This window comes from Oreochromis aureus, linkage group 8 (genome assembly GCF_013358895.1).
Source record: "Oreochromis aureus strain Israel breed Guangdong linkage group 8, ZZ_aureus, whole genome shotgun sequence".
NCBI lineage: Eukaryota > Metazoa > Chordata > Actinopteri > Cichliformes > Cichlidae > Oreochromis > Oreochromis aureus.
The window spans coordinates 10,679,027-10,690,217 of record NC_052949.1 but is presented as its reverse complement, the minus strand read 5'-3'; the positions used below and the strand labels follow the sequence as shown (position 1 = coordinate 10,690,217).

The 11,191-nt window shown below is 41.3% G+C and overlaps 1 protein-coding gene across 6 annotated transcripts in view; it reads right to left on the bottom strand.

Annotated features, from left to right (window-relative positions):
* LOC116328801 (inactive ubiquitin carboxyl-terminal hydrolase 54-like) overlaps window positions 1–11,191 on the bottom strand; it is a 70,960-nt gene that overhangs the window by 38,601 nt on the left and 21,168 nt on the right. Inside the window, exon 1 of one of the 6 annotated variants that reach the window (XM_039616035.1) lies at window positions 10,631–10,668. The exons of 3 other annotated variants lie outside the window; for them this stretch is intronic. The gene's annotated coding sequence lies outside the window, so the exon portion shown is untranslated. Of the gene's footprint in view, window positions 1–6,764; window positions 6,806–7,167; window positions 7,206–10,630; window positions 10,669–11,191 lie in introns of those variants that run through there. 2 more of the 6 variants (XM_039616036.1, XM_039616037.1) reach the window with 2 other exon arrangements.

The window sequence follows — 11,191 nt, the reverse complement described above, 5'->3', positions numbered from 1 at the left end:
CCAGGACAGCCAAATTATTGCGTGATTAAAATGAATTAAATCTCAATTTGGAGTGACCTGTTGTCACAAGATTTGTTCTCTTTCTGATGGTTTCGCTGCTTAGAAACTGCACTTGCGTCAGTCGCCATAATCAGCGGAATTACCATTTTTGAATATGCAGTAAGGCTAAGTTTGGTGGCGTGACAGCTCGTGGCTGCAGGTTGGCATAGTAACACAGCATGTTTTCTGGTATGTTAGTTTTGCAGGTACACAGCAGCCAAAAATAGCGACTGACAGCACCACTGAAAAGGAAAGAGCAGGCCAGGTGCTCTGTTTTTCTGGAGTTAAAAAGTTTGACTAAAATCTAAAACAAATGAGATGCGTGAATTTAATCTGCACCCAGCAGTGTGGCAAAACAAGCGCTTTGTTCTGTGTTTGAAGAGATGAGGCTGCTCACTAATATTTTTGATGCATGGGTTCAAAAGACAGTTAAAGATGCAGCAAAGGGAATCCTCTTTTACTTCTTTCAACGTGTTTTTCAGATGTTAAAATGGAAACCTAGTTTACAATCAGTACATACACCACTCTCTCGGTCTCGATTGATTTAATTTCCATATGTGAGAAAGGATGCTTCAACCTCACGTATCTGAACTATAGTTAAATGCAGTAATTCATGGCTTAGTGTGATATTTTGACTTTGATTTAAGAGAAAAATGAGACTGATGACATGTTGAAAAGCTAAGCAGACATCAGATTGCACTCAGCAAGTGGACTTCCTCTTTTGCCATCAACCTGATCTGTTGACCTGCATCCAACCAAAGCTTGCCATCCTCAAGAAACCTCTGGTAGTAAACCTCTTCTCTTGTCCTTTCCAAATGATTCTGCATACGGATTTGCAAAATCTGTTTATAGAGGTTACTCACACTGTAGCTTTGAAAATAACTGAATCAAATGACTTTCAGTAATGTGAAATGATTGCAGAGAATCAACACCCAAGTCTGCAGCGCGTGATGGCTTCCAGCCATTTTCAGCTAATTGTTTTTTTCCATCAGCTTCCACTGAGTGTGCTTTCTGCTTTTTATATTTTCAGCAATAAAAGACAGTCAGCGGACAGAGCGATGGAAAACTACCAGCAAAAAAACTCGAAGCAACTAAAGAGAAAACAAAAAAAAACTTGCAGAAAGGGAAGGTAAACCAGCTGTTGCCGTTCTCCCTCTCTCCAATGCATAATTGGAAGAAAAAGCTTTGAGTGCATTAATTCAGCATGATGTTAAAAGATAATATTAACATAGAAGGTCCCTTAGGCCTCTACAGAGATCTGCAGAACAAATGCACAAGACTGCACGCACTTACAGTATGCATGCAAAAGAAACTGTATGGCAACCTAAGCATTACACTGGAATGTGTGTCTTATAAAGAGAGTGATAAGTGGAAGAAAGAAAAGACAGTTGATAACAGACTGCATGCTGACGCCAGTGTATCCCTTCTATCTTCCCCTCCTCACTGTTTCTCCTCCTCTTTCTGTAGTTTATTTGGTCGTGATGAATCGGCTCCCTGCACAGCACTGCAGCAGCCACAAGGAGGGCACAGTCTCTCCATGCCCATCTCTCTTCATCAGCATGTATCTATCCATCTCATTTTTCTCCTCCTCTAAGCACATCCCTCGCTTTGTTCCTCCCCCTGTCTTTCTCACCCCTGCTATCATTTGTATCATTTGTTTTTCCTTCCTCTTCATTTTTTCCCCTTTTTCGTTTCTTTGTCTTTCTCTCGCAAACAATGGTGAGACTGCAGGAACATCTTAGGGGGGAAAAAAACTACAGTTCTTTGCATGACAAAAACGATGACCTCATCAGCTAATGCTTTACTTGGTGTGATAAGTGACAGGGATGCACGAGTGCCAGATTTACGATGCCTTGGAAAAAGTTTGTACAAAGTACGCTCATGTGTTCACTGCATATTTGTGAGATTTATGGTTCCCTGAGACAGCACTTCTGCTCAGACCTGGTGCAGTTTTAGTAAGGCTACTTGTGCTGCCTCGGCTAAAGTCAAGAAACGCAAGATTACACAGATTACATGAAAGGCTGCAACAATATTGGCTGCGGCTAAATGTAGATACAGACAGGTGGCTTTGATGATGGTGGTGAAGACTGCTGTCTAACATCACAGAGGTGGTGATTGGCTTTAGAACAGGGGCCAGAGCATCAATCAATTTTATACTCATCAACTCATTCAGTGAACCCTTGTGCCCTATGGATTGGGGAGCCTTGCCATATGTCAGAGACAAAGGCGATCACTATCAGCAATGTCGTATTGATTTGGCCCAAAACATGCCAGCAGAATGGCCCGCAGAGGTACGCAGGGCCATCAGGACCCCTGACAGGAGAGGTCAAGGGATCTGGCTTTTTTTCCTTTAATGTGTCATTCCACTATATCTGTGTTACTTTGGCAAATACAGTACCACACACTCATGTGTAATCTTTATCATTCTACTTATTCATGATTCACAGGAATAATACACTGTAAATGTTCATGTTAAAATCAGTGTGTGAGCTCATGGCTCACTGCCTCATCTTGTTGTGTGCATCTCTATGGGTTTTGCAGTTTTTGGGGGGTGTGGTCTGTCTCTGGCAAAACTCCCGTATTACTTAAAAAACATGCAGATTCACTTTTTTTAAGGAGTCAAACTGAATTGAAACTCAAAATCAATTACAATTTCTGGTACTTTATTTGAGTTATTACGGCCTGAACAACATAAAATGAACTGAGTATGGTAATACCCAACGCCTTATTTTTATTCTTGGACTCACCTAGAGTAGCTCTGCATGATTCACTGTTCAAAATAACTTACTAATTCACTGACCCTTGGTGCTATTAATCATCAGTCTGAGCATTCGCTTCAACTTTCTTCTAATTGGCTGAGCCTTTCAAACAAAAGGTTCAAATAGCAGGTGGGTGGAGCTCTGTGACCACTTTAATGAAGCCTACAAATGTCAGTTGATTTGTTTATAAAGTGTAAACCAAGAGCTAAATAAATAGGTTACCATTACATATAAATGGTGTTGGGTTGTGACTTAGCCTTGATAAACAGTCTTATTATAAATGCCTGTTGCCTGTTACTTGAAAGGCTTCCAAAATGTACATACACACAGCTGCTGTCATTAATGATTGGAAACACTGTCACACTGAGGCATTTCCTGCATGTCAGCTGATCAGCATCAGCTGACTCTCTTAAATACCAATCACATTCAAACATCCCCCAGTAGTATTCAATAAAGACAATAAGGAGGCCTTCATAATCGGATAACCGGAGCACCACCTGCTTCAAAGTGCTCTTAGGACTCTGTTGGCTGAATTCTGCCCTCCGTGTCCCCAGCTCCTCCTGTTCCAGTCTCCTATTACCACATCTGGTAATGCCATCTCATTTCCTGTGCTTTTTGTTTAACACATGATACTGTTGTCATCGCAAAAGCGAGTTCATAATATCCTGTACTTTTGACTTGTGTATCTGTCATTTAGTAGGTTTTTTAGAGAGATTATGCTCATTTCCATCTTCATATTTTCATTCTTGAAGTTAAAAATGAGCAAAACAGGCTCCCTTTTAGTATTTCTAGTCCATGCTATAGTATCTAAGTGATTTCAGTCTCTAAGGTGGTTGATTTGCAGCATGATGCTATCATAATATATCACGCACAATTAAAGTTTTGTGGATATGAATTAGGTAATACTGCCATGAAATTAAAATTATGTAATGTTTTTCTAAGGTGTGATACAATAATGTGGAAAAGTCATGAGCCACCCGTCATTTCTTTATATTTTAAATCCACGAAGCAAGAATTTCTTACTATTTTAAAGAGGTCTTGAGTAGTTTTCCAGGCTTTCCAGAGGTTTTTCAAAGTTTCTCTTCTAGACGTCGGCTACTACTTCACTCATTTTCAGTTCTGTCCTTGTACCTGACCATTTTCATTTTTTTTTTGTTTGTTTAACCACTTAACACTGACCTTTAAATAATTCAAGCATTTGAAAAAATGTACTTAAGAGATGACACAGTTTAAAGTCAAAACATAACAGAAAACATAGCAGGAAACCAATTTTGAAATGTGTTTTTAGGAATTTTTTAATACCAGCCTATTTCAAACACATAATTTGTTCCCATTTCTTTAGATGAGTCTATAAAATACACCAAAATAAAATAAAAATGTATCTTTGCAAACAAAATGATTTCCAAAGACCCAACAGCTGAAAACTTGGTATATCTTGGCATGGCATGCTGTGTGTCCTCAAAGAAAATTAAGGAAGTTGGACAATTGGAAGACAAAAGAAGTGGCAGGCCTGAAAACCTGTCTACCTTAGGTGAACAGTATCTGAAAGTCATGTCTTTGAGCAATAGGACAAAAGTCCAGTAAAACTACTGAAACAGGTCCAGAAAGGCGGTCAGGAGACAGGTACAAAAGTGAGTGTCTACAGTAATCTGTAAAGCACGGTGGAGGCTCTGTCATGGTTTTGGCTGCATTTCAGCCAGTGGTGTTGAGGATCTTGTCAGAATTGATGGATTTTAATCCACCATGCAATACCATCTGAAAAGGCTCGAAATATATCAAATTGAGGATTGGCTCACAACTTTTGCATATTTCTTTAGCTACATACAATTGCCACACTACAATTTTTTGCTCTACCTTCGCAATGCTGAGTTTATTTCTCAACTTTAATCATCAACTGAACTCTGCTCCAACACTCAAACTTGCTCCAAATTCTTCCATCAAATGCTGACTTTCAGTAAACGTCCTTTGTTTTAATTCCCCCTGCATCAGTGATGAGTTTGCCTTTTGCTTCAAATCACAAATATCGGAAATGCTTCAAATGCATGTTTTGTTGGGCTCCGGTTCCTAGGATCATATTCAAACAAGCGAAAACCTCAAACTTGTCTCCACCGCTAGACCTTGAAATTGAGTAATGTTTTCTTTTTGAGTATTTTTTTTATATTGCCTTATAGATATTAAAGGGTCACTGGCATAATAATAACAACCATGCTAAATTTCTCATGTTATTTGAATATTTTAAAAAAGCAAATTGCTTCACAGTTACAAAGTCAATGCAAAGAGGAGACATTCTCTCCCAAGGAAAACACTGCTGCTAAACTACCTGCAATCCCTTGTTTGCAGTCCAGGCTTTTCTTCCATGACTTATCAGTGTCACTATGTAACACATTTCCATAATGCTCACCTAGCGGCTAGTTTGGCACAGCCTCAAACAAAGAACTAGAAAGCGAAAATTTCAGAAGAAATTTTATGTGTGCCTATGCCGCTGCTAATCACTGTAGTTTGCCATTCATACGGCTACAGAGAGCAAAACTCAGAAGAGCAGCCATTCTCCACCATGAACTATGGTAAAAACAAACACCGCTCACGCTTCACAGATGACAGCTTACAGTTTTGTGTAAAGATGAAGTTACTTTGTACAGCGCCGATTTGCAGACGCTGTGCACACAGGTTCATGAGCAGAAGTCCCATTGTACCACGGCAGACCCGACAATGTTTGCATGAACACACTTTGAAGCATTACATTATAGACCACTTTTCACACATGCATTCACTTTTTGTTTTTGTTATTTTTACACAGTGTTCTGAATTATGAACAATGGTCTACAGCCAATCCTGTGTATTATTATACAAACTTTGGTTGTGAGATTCAGATAACTATTTAATAAAAGCTAAATATTTTATATGAGAGTAAGAAAGAAAAGTATATCTTTGTGTCCACCTTTCTCTGTTAATGCCCTAGCTCCCCCTAAAAGCTTTGCTAGATCTGCCCCTGCACAGTTACCAGCTGTCAGCTACACAAAAAAGGAGCTTGGTCTTTGTCTCTCAGAAACAACTCATAACTTCCTTCAACTCATTCATGTCACCTAAAGTGTAAACCTGTTTCTCCATCACCAGTTCAGCTCTGATGATTCAGTAAGGACATCTCCTGATTTCATCTTCATGCTCCAGCAAACATCAGCTGATACTAGAAATTAAAATCAAAAGAATTCTAACAACAGCTGATCAAGCTTAAACGTGCTGCTGTTGTTTAGCGCGATAAATAAGAGCGAACAGCCGATCATTGATCAGTTTCATGATTGACGTTTCAACACGCGAGAGAATGACGGGGAGGCTTCGTAACGACAGAATAAATCATAATGTTTTCTCTGAATGTGGGACGATTCCGTTTGTGCGGCACGGCAACTCTATGAACTAACCCTAATGAATAAAATAAAGTCCAACGTCAGTAACTTAGTACGCACACAGCTGTATATAAACTCCCGTGGCATTACGATTGTAAAAGGTCAACGAAAATAAATTACACCTAAACTCGGTTTATATCTGACCCAAATAGAGAGCGACCGGTGCTGACACGAGTTTCACCCCGCCTCAATATAAGCCAAGCCTGGGTGCTTTTTCACGAAGGGTTGCTAGCGGCGCGAGCTAACTATGCTAGCGGCGCTAGCTAGCTAGCCGACTATCAGCAACACATAAGAGAACTGCTGCTAAATAAACTACACCTAAACTCGGTTTATATCTGACCCAAATAGAGAGCGACCGGTGCTGACACGAGTTTCACCCGCCTCAATATAAGCCAAGCCTGGGTGCTTTTTCACGAAGGGTTGCTAGCGGCGCGAGCTAACTATGCTAGCGGCGCTAGCTAGCTAGCCGACTATCAGCAACACATAAGAGAACTGCTGCTAAATAAACTACACCTAAACTCGGTTTATATCTGACCCAAATAGAGTGCAGTTCATAACTTCTTACCTGAAATTCAGTTCACCTCACGCTCCTGCCTTCGCTTTCCCTGATCCATGATTGACCACCGCGTTAGCAATCGCCTGCCCGGCCTCATATGTCTCGTTGGCGGCATGTCCTTTCTGTCACACACGGTGGGTAGCTGCCCTCTGTTGTAGCTCCACCACCAAACAACTCAGTTATTTTTTCCACATCCAGCTGTAACTGCGATTCTATGCGAGCATTTGCGAGAGACCAGGAGGTGAAACGACAGAGAGAGTCCCTCGCTATCCATTTGCAGCCAAGCGCGGCAGCTAGCTAGGTAGCCAGCTAGGTAGCCGGCTAGCTGTCAGGCAGGACCGACGTAGTCAGAGCACTGTCGCTAAATATGGGATGTCTTGATAAAACAAGCAGATATTTGAAGTTTACACACCTACATTCTCGCCTGAAAATATCTTAAAAGCTTATTTTGTGACCTAGAAACACGAATAAAAGACATATAAAACGAAGTGGTGGCCGCCATTGTTCACTCTGTAGAGGCGTGCTATGAATTGTGGGATATTGAGTTTTCCACCAAGCATTACCGTAACTTTTGAATGATTTGCGCAACCTTAAAAATTCCAAGGGCTCCTGAAAGCAGCGACGCTGTGCGCACCGTTGAAATTGTCATCATTACGGTAATCCAAATAAGGGTACACAGGCTGTACCACTCCCGGCATACCACTAGAGAGAGCCAAGACACCACAAATGAAGTCTGTTTATTTGGCGCCAAAAGATGAATTGGCCTAAATTTGCACTAAAATATTAATATTTAAAAACTATAAAAGTTATAAACACCAAAAGTCATAACATAATAGTCCAGCTCCAGCCGCACAAAATGATCTAACATATGTAACCCTAATGTCAAAACTGTTTGGCAGAGGAGGCGGGAAAATTTTCACTAAAATATTAATATTTAAAAACTATAAAATTCATAAACACCAAAAGTCATAGCACACCATTCCAGATCCGGCCGCACAAAATGAGGTAACATATATGAAGCTTGTCTCAAAACTGCGAGGCGAGATTCGCTGCAAAATTTCAGGCGGAAACTGGAGAATAATAATAATAACAACTAGAAAGCGAAAATTTCAGAAGAAATTTTATGTGTGCCTATGCCGCTGCTAATCTGTGTAGTTTTCCATTCATACGGCTACAGACAGCAAAACTCAGAAGAGCAGCCATTCTCCACCATGAATTATGGTAAAACAAACACCGCTCGCGCCTCACAGATGACAGCTTACAGTTTTGGGTAAAGATGAGGTCACTTTGTACAGCCCGATTTGCAGACGGTGTGCACACAGGTTCATAAGCAGAAGTCCCTCTGTACCACGGCAGACCCCGACAATGTTTGCACGAACACACTTTGAACCAGTACGTTATGGACCACTTTTCACACATGGTTGGTGTACCCTCCCAGCCAGCTGTAGCTTTTCAACTCACAGCCCGACACACACCCAAAAACAGCCGAGAGAGCACAGACTACGCCCGAGAGGTGTGATTGCAGATGCCCCTCAGGTGGGTCCACCTCCCCTGCAGCGGCACTGCAGACCACGCCCGCCACACATATCAAACACGTAAAATAAATATTTATGCACTTTTGCATTCACTTTTTGTTTTTGTTATTTTACACAGTGTTCTGACTGATGAACAATGGTCTACAGCCAATCTTGTGTATTATTATACAAACTTTGGTTGTAAGATTCAGATAACTATTTAATAAAAGCTAAATATTTTATACAGGGAGTGCAGAATTATTAGGCAAATGAGTATTTTGTCCACATCATCCTCTTCATGCATGTTGTCTTACTCCAAGCTGTATAGGCTCGAAAGCCCACTACCAATTAAGCATATTAGGTGATGTGCATCTCTGTAATGAGAAGGGGTGTGGTCTAATGACATCAACACCCTATATCAGGTGTGCATAATTATTAGGCAACTTCCTTTCCTTTGGCAAAATGGGTCAAAAGAAGGACTTGACAGGCTCAGAAAAGTCAAAAATAGTGAGATATCTTGCAGAGGGATGCAGCAGTCTTAAAATTGCAAAGCTTCTGAAGCGTGATCATCGAACAATCAAGCGTTTCATTCAAAATAGTCAACAGGGTCGCAAGAAGCGTGTGGAAAACCAAGGCGCAAAATAACTGCCCATGAACTGAGAAAAGTCAAGCGTGCAGTTGCCAAGATGCCACTTGCCACCAGTTTGGCCATATTTCAGAGCTGCAACATCACTGGAGTGCCCAAAAGCACAAGGTGTGCGATACTCAGAGACATGGCCAAGATAAGAAAGGCTGAAAGACCACCACCACTGAACAAGACACACAAGCTGAAACGTCAAGACTGGGCCAAGAAATATCTCAAGACTGATTTTTCTAAGGTTTTATGGACTGATGAAATGAGAGTGAGTCTTGATGGGCCAGATGGATGGGCCCGTGGCTGGATTGGTAAAGGGCAGAGAGCTCCAGTCCCACTCAGACGCCAGCAAGGTGGAGGTGGAGTACTGGTTTGGGCTGGTATCATCAAAGGTGAGCTTGTGGGGCCTTTTCGGGTTGAGGATGGAGTCAAGCTCAACTCCCAGTCCTACTGCCAGTTTCTGGAAGACACCTTCTTCAAGCAGTGGTACAGGAAGAAGTCTGCATCCTTCAAGAAAAACATGATTTTCATGCAGGACAATGCTCCATCACACGCGTCCAAGTACTCCACAGCGTGGCTGGCAAGAAAGGGTATAAAAGAAGAAAAACTAATGACATGGCCTCCTTGTTCACCTGATCTGAACCCCATTGAGAACCTGTGGTCCATCATCAAATGTGAGATTTACAAGGAGGAAAACAGTACACCTCTCTGAACAGTGTCTGGGAGGCTGTGGTTGCTGCTGCACGCAATGTTGATGGTGAACAGATCAAAACACTGACAGAATCCATGGATGGCAGGCTTTTGAGTGTCCTTGCAAAGAAAGGTGGCTATATTGGTCGCTGATTTGTTTTTGTTTTGTTTTTGAATGTCAGAAATGTATATTTGTGAATGTGGAGATGTTATATTGGTTTCACTGGTAAAATAAATAATTGAAATGGGTATATATGTTTTTGTTAAGTTGCCTAATAATTATGCACAGTAATAGTCACCTGCACACACAGATATCCCCCTAAAATAGCTAAAACTAAAAACTACTTCCAAAACATTCAGCTTTGATATTAATGAGTTTTTGGGTTCATTGAGAACATGGTTGTTGTTCAATAATAAAATTATTCCTCAAAAATACAACTTGCCTAATAATTCTGCACTCCCTGTATTTGTCTCTCAGAAACGGTTCATAACTTCCTTCAACTCATTCATGTCACCTAAAGGGTAAACCTGTTTCTCCATCACCTGTTCACCTCTGATGATTCAGTAAGGACATCTGGTTTGGAACAGCCGTTTTTACAGCTGTGGCTCCAGCAAACATCAGCTGATACTAGAAATTAAAAGCAAATGAATTCTAACAACAGCTGATCAAGCTTAAACGTGCAGCTCTTGTTTATCGCGATAAACAAACAAGAGCGAAAAGCCAATCATTGATCAGTTTCATGATTGAAGTTGCAACAGGCAGAGAATGACAGGGGAGGCTTCGTAACGACAGAATAAATCGTAATATTTTCTCTGAATGTGGCACGATTCCGTTTGTACGGCAACTCTACGAACTAACCCTTATGAATAAAATAAAGTTCAACGTCAGTAACTTAGCGCACACACAGCTGTATACAAACTCCCGTCGTGCTAGCTAGCACGCAGTACGATTGTAAAAAGTCAGCACAATGAAAACAAACTACACCTAAACTCGGTTTATATCTGACCCAAATAGAGTGCAGGTCATAACTTCTTACCTGAAATTCAGTTCACCTCACGCTCCTGCCTTCGCTTTCCTGATCCACGATTGACCTCCGCGTTAGCAAACACCGGTCGATCGGCGGTCGCGGCATGTCCTTTCTGTCATACACCGTGGATAGCTGCCCACTGTTGTAGCTCCGCATTATAGCACCACCAAACAACTCAGTTATTTTTTCCACATCCAGCTGTAACTCCGATTCTGTGCAAGCATTTGCGAGAGACCGGGAGGAGGAAAGGAGAGAGAGTCCCTCGCTGTCCATTTGCAGCCAAGTGCGGCAGCTAGCTAGGTAGCCCGGCTAGCTGTCAGGCAGGACCGAGGTCGTCAGAGCATTGTCGCTAATATGGGATGTCTTGATAAAACAAGCAGATATTTGAAGTTTACACACCTACATTCTCGCCTGAAAATATCTTAAAAGTTTATTTTGTGACCTAGAAACACTAATAAAAGACATATAAAACGAAGTGGTGGCCGCCATTGTTTAACTCGGCAGAGGTGTGCTATGAATTGTGGGATATGGAGTTTTCCACCAAGCATAGAAGCCATTGTGTTTACCGTA